Here is a 9,747-nt window from a genome sequence, read left to right on the forward strand (position 1 = left end):
CTTACGTTGACTAATTAGGGTCATCAATGACCCACATTCAATTCGTTTTTTCCTAAAAAAGTTCAATATAAATCCATATATTATGTTATATTATATAGGCTACTATAATTATTTATTTAAATCTACCAATGATTTTGATTGAATTATCTTTTTAAAATTTTTTAAATTCAAAACTATCAAAATTTAACATTGAGACTTTTTGGACCTCTCATTGCATGTAACAATAATTTTATTTGAAGAGTAGTAACATTTATCTTTCATTTAAAAAAAATATATATCTTTTTATTTCTCAATTACTAAATGAAACAATTACATAAAAAAATAAATGGATAATAATCATTACATAAATGGTGTTAACAAGCAGGATAATGATGTGGTACTTCACTCATGCCCATTATTTTGTTCAATTCCATTAATTGAATATTATAAAAAATTTCACGGGAAAGAGAGTCTAAATAAACTTTGAATTTTATTATCTTGAAAAATCACAATGAATCATGCCAGTTACTCTCTTAAATACAATCAGTTAATCTACTTATATACAGAAACTGATTAATTAACTAAAAACAACCTTCCTAAAGAAAATGAACAACTACAAAGAAAAATAACTAACATCGGCAACATCTGTTGCTTTATTAGTTTCTTCACACAACTGCTTTATATCCTCACATGGCTTATCAATTTTAACACCCTCCCTCAAGAGCAAAGCTCTTGCATGCTGATCTTCCTTCACATAATCTAGATATTCAATCTTAGGGCAAATATGTTGATCAACCCCAACTTCTTGATTAATCTGATATGATTATCCACACTAAGTGTCTTAGTGAAGACATCTGTCAATTGATTCCTGGAAGCAACATGAAATGTTTTGATAGTACCATCAAGAACTCTATTTCTCACAATATGACAATTTGCCTCTTTGTGTTTTGATCTCTTATGAAACACAGGATTTGTAGCAATATGCAAAACTGGCTAGTTGTCACAGTACATTAGAACTAACTTATCATGCTTCACTTGAAGATCTCTCAATAGATATAATAACCAAGTTACTTCACAGATAGTAATTGCCATTGCCCTATATTCAGCTTCAACCGAAGACCTTGACACCATTCACTGCTTCTTTGATCTCCATGAAATTAAGGCATTTCCAAGGAAAACACAATAACCAGTTAATGATTTTTTAGTGTCTGGACATCCTGCCCAATCAGCATCACAATAGGCTTTCAATGTAAATTTGAATTACTAAGAAAAAATACCCCTTGCCCTGATGTTCCCTTGATATATTGCAATATTCTAGTAGCTGTCTGCATGTGTGGAAGCCTTGGTTGCCAAAAACTGACATAATCTATTTACTGCATATGTCAAATCAGGTCTTCTCACGGTTAAGTACATCAGTTTGCCTATGAGTCTTCTATACTTACTCGAATCTAACAACAAGTCTCCACAATCCTTGGACAACTTCAACTGCTACTCCATGGGAGAGTTAACAGGCCTGCATCCCATCATGCATGCTTCTTTCAATATATCAAGAGCAAACTTCCTTTGATTCAAGCTAATACTCTTCTCACTTCTAGCAATCTCAAGCCCCAAGAAGTATTTAAGTGAACCAAGATCCTTAACTCCAAATTTGGCATCTAAAACTGACTTCAAACCAGCAACATAGTCTGGATCATTTCCTGTGATGACCATGTCATCCACATATACTAACAAAACTGTAAACAAAGAACCTTTCACATGCACAAATAAGGAGTGATTAGCAGTAGATTGAATGAAACTAAGTTGTTTAATAGTGGTGGAAAGTTTAGTGTACCATTGTCTAGAGGCTTGTCTTAAACCATAAAGAGATTTGAGTAACTTACAAACAACAGGAGAAAAGGAAGTAGGTGTTAAGGAACTCCCCTCGTATCGTGATAACCAGGAGGCAGAGACATATATACTTCCTCATCTAAATCCCCATGCAGAAAAGCATTGTTGATGTTCAATTGATGAAGAGGCCAACCTTTGGCAACTGCTAATGCAATCAAGACTCTAACAGTGATTGTTTTGGCTACTGGAGAGAAGGTTTTAAGAAAATCTTGACATTCTCTTTGAGTGTAACCCTTTGCAACCAGTCTTGCCTTGTATCTTTCAATTGAACCATCAAAATTCAACTTAATCTAATATACCCACTTACATCCAATAGGTGATTTACCAGGTGGTAAAGTAGAGAGCTCCCAAGTTTGAGTTTTCTCAAGTGCCTAAATCCCTGTCCATTGCCTCTCTCCAAAGAGGATCTTTAACTGCTTCAGAGAAAAACTGAGGTTCTTGAGGAGAAGAACTGATTGTCATCAGGTAGGACTGATAACTTGGTTCCAAATGTGAGTAAGGCATTGAGTTATATCATAAGGTGCCCCTGGAATGTGAGTAACAATGCAAGAATAATCCTGTAAGTAAGAAGGTTGTTTGGTGTGTCTGGTTGATTTTTTGAGAGGTGCAGATGATGGTTCTACTACTATTGTAGAAACTGGTGTAATTGGAATAATACTAGGAACTGTATGTTTAGGTAAAGGAGGAACCAAAGAATCAGTTAAAGCATAAATATCAGGAGAAGTAACAATAGGAATGACAGAAGAAGAATAAGAAGAAGAAAGAATAGAATTAGAAGATGGAACCTCAACTGGAACAAAATCATTAATTAGAGTTGAACAAGGAGTATAATTTTCAAGAATGCAAATGGGAGTAACAAATGAGTCATTACCTGAACTAGAAGTGGCAAGGCCATCAACTTCTGAACTAAAACAAAAAATATCTAAAAATGATTCATTATTACCAACAAAAGGGAAATATTTTTCATGAAACACTACTTCTCTGGAAATGAAAACAGTATGTGTAGATATATCTAGGACTTTGTAACCTTTCACACCAAAAGGATATCCTAAAAACACACATTTCCTAGCTCTAGCAGTAAATTTAGACCTATTATGAGCTAAACTAGATGCAAAACAAAGACATCCAAAAGCCCTTAGGTGATTATAAGAAGGAGCATGACCATAAAGTACTTCATAAGGGGTTTTATGTGACAAAATTGAAGTTGGGATTCTATTAATCAAATAAACTGTTGTTAAGACACAATGTTCCCAAAGGTATAAAGGCAAGTGAGAATGGAACAAAAGGGATCTTGCAACATTTAGGACGTGCTGATGCTTCTTCTCTACTATTGCATTCTGTTGAGGAGTTTCAACACAAATTAATTGATGTAAAATTCCCTTTTGGGCAAAAAAAATGACTCATAATAAACTCTATTCCATTATCAATCCTTATAACCTTCACTTTTCTAGAAAATTGAGTCTCAATCATATTACAAAATTGTTTCAAAACTGATTGTGTTTGAGACTTGTGTTTTAGCAAGTAAACCCATGTAGATCTAGAACAATCATCTACAATGGTTAAGAAATATTTGCATGAATCAATGGTAGAAATAGAAAAAGGACCCCACAAATCACAATGTATCAAATCAAAGCAATTTTTAGAAGAAGAAGAAGAAGAAGTGATTTAGCAAGTTGACTAACAAATATGAGATTAAAGCTTAAAGAAGGAAAACAAAGAACATTGTACAAGATAAGGGTTTTTGTGATTTGGACAGTCCCAATGTGTGTGACCAAAGCAATTTCACCATTGGGTAGGTTCACATGAGTATTCAAAGTGGTTATGATATGTTTGAAATAAGTAATTGAATGTACCATGTGGTCAGTAGCCCCTGTATCTATGACCCAATTAGTGGATCCAAAACAAGTTCTATTAACCAATTTAGGTGAGAAAAATAGAGTGTGTTAAATTGGGACTAAAGAAAATATTAGACATAAAACCTAACATGGTTTCAAGTTTGTTATTATGTGCTTGATTCTGGGAAGAATTGACTGTCACGGCAGTAGCACCATGAACACCAGCAGATCTAGAGATCAATCCAGACAAACCATTACCAACACTCACATTAGCAACATGATGATTGTCACTAGGATTTGATCTTGTATTGAGAAAAGCCAACAACTGCTCATATTGAGCCTTGGTGATAGGACATTGAATCTAACTTTGGGAAGAATTATCAATCATAGTTCCTTGAGTGCAAGAAACTTGGTTTGCAATTGATCTCCCTTTTGGCTTGTAACTAGGTGGGTATCCGTGTAACTTGAAGCACTTATCAATAGTATGCCTAAGCATATTACAATGAGTGCACACAGGGTTTTCTTTCTTGTTGTTTCCTTTGTTCCATCCTAAATTACCTGAGCTGTTTCCCTTTGAGTTTGCATACATTGTTATAATATCAAGTTTATCAGTATAGGATCCTCCATGTCCAGCATTCTTGTGAGATTCTTCTTGAAGGACTAATGCATAAACCTTGTTAATTGAAGGGAGAGGCTCATACATCTGAATTTGAGTCCTAATGGTTTCAAAATTTTCATTCAATCCTATAACGAACCTCATGACATAGGCTTTGTCAAGATTAGTACTTAGGGTTTTATTTGCACCACATGTACACTCTAGTAATGGTTCTAGATTTAGCAATTGATCCCATAACCTTTTGAATTTCGTAAAATACTCAGTTACTGACATCTAATTTTGAGTAATATAACAAAGCTTATTTTGAAGATTGTAGATTTTAGGACCATTACCTTGAGAGAAGAGATTTTGCAATGCTAGCCACAACTCTCTAGCAGTTTGACAATACATCACACTGTCATACACATCTGCATGCATTGAATTAATCAACCAAGAAATTACCATCGTGTTGCAGCTTAGCCAATCTTCATAGAGAGGAGATTCTAGATCAGTTGCAATTTTTCCATTGATAAAACTTATTTTCTTCTTAGCAGTGAAAGCTAGACTAATGGCTCTTGACCAAGAGTGATAGTTTTTCATGCCAAGCAGTGGTTGTGTAACCAAGATGCTACCTGGATTTTCATTTGAATTGAGGAAAAATGGATTTGAGAGATTAGAAGAGGATGGTTCAGATTGGTTGCTTAAATCTGGGGACGCCATGGATGTATCTTCAAGCTCTAAATTCGACTACACGAATGGAGAAGAATTAGAAGAAGCCATGAATTCGACTGCCCAAAGCAGCGGCGGCAGATAGCTCTAATACTATATAAAAGATTTCACGGGAGAGAGAGTCTAAATAAACTTTGAATTTTTTTATCTTGAAAAATTACAATGAATCATACCAGAAACTCTCTTAAATACAATCAGTTAATCTACTTATATACAGAAACTGATTAACTAGCTAATAGCAACCTTCCTAAATAAAATGAACAACTACAAATAAAAATAACTAACATCAGCACCATATGTTGCTTTATTAGTTCTCCACACAATAGCTTTATATCCTCACATGACTTATCAATTTTAACAAATATTGAAGCATTGAACTATTTTTTCATTTAGGTCAAATATTAAAGTGTGTTCAATATTTTCTTAATTTAAAGGAGTCTATCCCTAAACAATTAATTGACAAATAATAAAACACTAAATCAATGTACACATATTCCTTACTCAATATAGTCCTCAATTCTAACTTTCTTAATTCAAAAATTTAATTTTAATTAATTATAATCTTCATATATTAATTTAGCAAGTAATTCAAAAAAATAATAATAATATATGTATAGACTTTTTTTTTTAAAGAGCCGGAAGCTACCCACATAGCGGCCCGTCCCAAGTTTATTAATAAACCTCACTTATGGCGGAAGAATACCGTGAAAACAAAAAGACACTTGAGGCTTACATAATAACCAATAAAATACCCATGCATCAAACCAAACAAAAAAAGAAAACAAACCTATACCAAAACCATTATAAGACATGTGTGTTGATTTGTGTAGGAATGTACTCTTATTATGAGAAAATAAATTTGATAAAACCATTACAAAATGACTTTACTTGTAATTATAATGTGTTTTAATTGATTTGTGGGATCTTTCAACAATCTTGAGAATATCATGTACATGACATCTCACTAGCATGTTTGTTTTGGGGTTGGAATCCTATCTAGCCCAACATATTAACATTATTAGAAATGAAAGATTTATATCAATTAAAAGTGGGCATCCCATCCACATCTCCCCTATGGTCATGTTTATAGGAATCTCATTCTAATGGGAATTCTACTTTTGGGACCAAATTACTCTTACTATCTCGACTAATCGAACATCAATGTTTATATAATATAGTACTACTACATTGCAGCATTATATTGAAAATATAAATTATTAATAAAATAAAAGTATAACTATTTATTATTCTAATTGAATCTTAGGATAACGACTTTCCATTTAAAACAACACCCATTTATTTATGTAGAGAAGGATAGAGGAGTGGGCATAGTATTCTCGTGGATTAATCAAGTGTCAAAGGGCCTTGGATACGATCGTTTCAATATGTGTGTGTGTGTGTGTATATATATACATAAATATTAATATTTAAGGACTATATAGCTCTCAATTATTTCAATTAATTGAATAATTTAAGTGTTGATTTGTTGAACTTATGATTGTTGAAAATTGTAGCGCATGCATTCGATCCTTGGTGGGTTTTGAATTGAAAATATAATTATTTTTCATATATTGTTTATGTATAGATGTTAGGGGCAAAATAGAGCTTGCAAGGATTATCTTGTTCTCAAATATTAACATGAAAATCGATCTTTTGTGCTTTCCTAAAAATCTTAGGAAAGGAAACAAGTAAAAGATATTCCATGAGTGGTAAACATCGTATTGAAAATATATGGAGAAGGATAGAGGGGTAATATAGTACTACTACATTGTACCATTATATTGAAAATATAAATTATTAATCAAATAAAAGTAAAACTATTTATTATTCTAATTGAATCTTAGGATTACGACTTTCCATTTAAAACAACACCCATTTATTTATGTGGAGAAGGATAGAGGGGTGGACATATTATTCTAGTGGATTAATCAAGTGCCGAAGGGCCTTGGATACGATCGTTTCAATGTGTGTGTGTGTGTCTATATATATATACATAAATATTAATATTTAAGGACTATATAGCCCTCAATTATTTCAATTAATTGAATAATTAAAGTGTTGATTTGTTGAACTTATGATTGTTGAAAATTGTAGCGCATGCATTGGATCCTTGGTGGGTTTTGTATTGAAAATATAATTATTTTTCATATATTGTTTATGTATAGATGTTAGGGGCAAAATAGAGCTTGCAAGGATTCTCTTGTTCTCAAATATGAACATGAAAATCGATCTTTTGTACTTTCCTAAAAATCTTAGGAAAGGAAACAAGTAAAAGATATTCCATGAGTGGTAAACATCGTATTGAAAATATATGGAGAAGGATAGAGGGGTAATATAGTACTACTACATTGTACCATTATATTGAAAATATAAATTATTAATCAAATAAAAGTAAAACTATTTATTATTCTAATTGAATCTTAGGATTACGACTTTCCATTTAAAACAACACCCATTTATTTATGTGGAGAAGGATAGAGGGGTGGACATATTATTCTAGTGGATTAATCAAGTGCCGAAGGGCCTTGGATACGATCGTTTCAATGTGTGTGTGTGTGTCTATATATATATACATAAATATTAATATTTAAGGACTATATAGCCCTCAATTATTTCAATTAATTGAATAATTAAAGTGTTGATTTGTTGAACTTATGATTGTTGAAAATTGTAGCGCATGCATTGGATCCTTGGTGGGTTTTGTATTGAAAATATAATTATTTTTCATATATTGTTTATGTATAGATGTTAGGGGCAAAATAGAGCTTGCAAGGATTCTCTTGTTCTCAAATATGAACATGAAAATCGATCTTTTGTACTTTCCTAAAAATCTTAGGAAAGGAAACAAGTAAAAGATATTCCATGAGTGGTAAACATCGTATTCTCAAGCTGGGTTAACAATTTGAGGTTCACCCTCTCTCAGATTGGCCAGCAAATTGAAATCTCTAAAATAATTTATTAAAGACTAGAAGTAGACAATTATGGGAAGTCGATGAATCAAAAACAAAGTCCATTGACAATCATTGATGAATGTAACATGTTGGAGGAAGCCACGCAGCTTAGTTATGAAGGTAAGACTAAAAGGGAGGCTGCTAAGAGAGAAATTATTCAAATCTTGTATTTAGAAGAAGCTTCTTAGAGATTAAAATTGTGAGAAATCAAGCTCAAAGAGAGAGATAGAAACACAAAGTTTTCTTTATAAATGAAAAGTAAGGTGTACTCCCAAGAGGGGGGTGAATTGGGTTTTAAAATTTTCTTTGTAAACTTTTAGTTAAGTATAACCCTTCTTCAATTTTAGTTTTGATTCAACAAATATATATATTCAGCAATCACACTCTTCATTCAAATCTTATCAACAAAAGATAATATTGCTAATTCAACTTTCAGAATTTCATTAGATGAATATTCAGATCAGGTTTTCTTTTCAGTATACTTCAAAGACAATATTGATATCTAAAAGTTATCTTGAGTATATTGAAAATTTTTTTTCGATAGAATAATTTATTTTCACAAGATTCATATCAGTTATGCATTCAACAATTTCAGCTTTCAAGGCTTTATCTAAAAATTCAATTCAATCAATCTTTTATGTTAAAGACCAGCTTAAGAAAAAACTCAGATTTTCTTTAATTAATGAATGAAGATAATGTCAGACTAAGTTTCAAAATATCAAATAAATAAGTCTCAGCTTTAAACATTCAGCACTTAAATATATTAATTTCAAGTTCAAACCTTGATGTGAATACACAACCAATATTAGATTTTAGTTTTGCTTTTGAATATGTCAATCCAATAAACAAATTAATATGTTGATGAGTCCCTAAAATATATGATTTTAGACCCTAATTTACCTTTTTTTATCCTCATTTTATTATATATTTACTTTACCTAGAGTTAGCATTGTTCAGAGCTATGCAAGGTTTGTTTGTCTTTTCAGGAAAAACCAGTTAAAATCATGGAGTTAGGCATTACAAGAAGCTAAGGAGGATTTGGAGGATTCAAAGCTCGAATTTAGACATTCAGTCAAGCTCTAGAAGCTTCAGATCATAAATAGACAAGAAGATGATGCTCGACCATGCGATGCGACCACCAAATCACAAGGGTGACTTAGTCTTCCACTGCAAACTCCAAGGTTCAGATTGAGATCATAATGCTACAAGGTTTGACCAAGTGACACCCTGGAGTGACTGCATCGAGATACTAAGGCAAAACTGAGAACAAAAATATCGAGAGTCTCGACAAAGTGTTCGACTAAGAGACCTTCAAGGGCGACCATGTCGAGATACTAAGATTTTCTTAAGTTCAAGATACTGCAAGTCTTGACCATCACCTTGATCAAGACCCTGAGGCCGATGAATTCGAAGATATTGAAGATTCAAATCTCTAACTTCCCTCGAGATCTGACTAGGACATGCACAAGAATGATAGAAGGGTGATTTCGTCGACAGCAACGATCTTTTGCGCAAGATTTGCTACAAACCTTCCTAATTTTTAAAACAAACCTTGTAAACCCTAGAGCCTATAAGTATTCTCTACGAACACAAGCTATGGGTTCCTCTTTGATCTCTCTTAGGTGAGTGACAGACCTAGGAAGTCATTGAGAACCAAGTTAGAATAGGAGTAGAGTAGTTTTGGTTCATGTATGGAGTGTCCAACGGCTTGTGACAACCGGCAGTGTTCATACAACATTCGTTTATATTAGGATCTCCTCTTGTACTTTTA

The sequence above is a fragment of the Malania oleifera genome, chromosome 7 (genome assembly GCF_029873635.1).
Source record: "Malania oleifera isolate guangnan ecotype guangnan chromosome 7, ASM2987363v1, whole genome shotgun sequence".
Classification (NCBI taxonomy): domain Eukaryota; kingdom Viridiplantae; phylum Streptophyta; class Magnoliopsida; order Santalales; family Ximeniaceae; genus Malania; species Malania oleifera.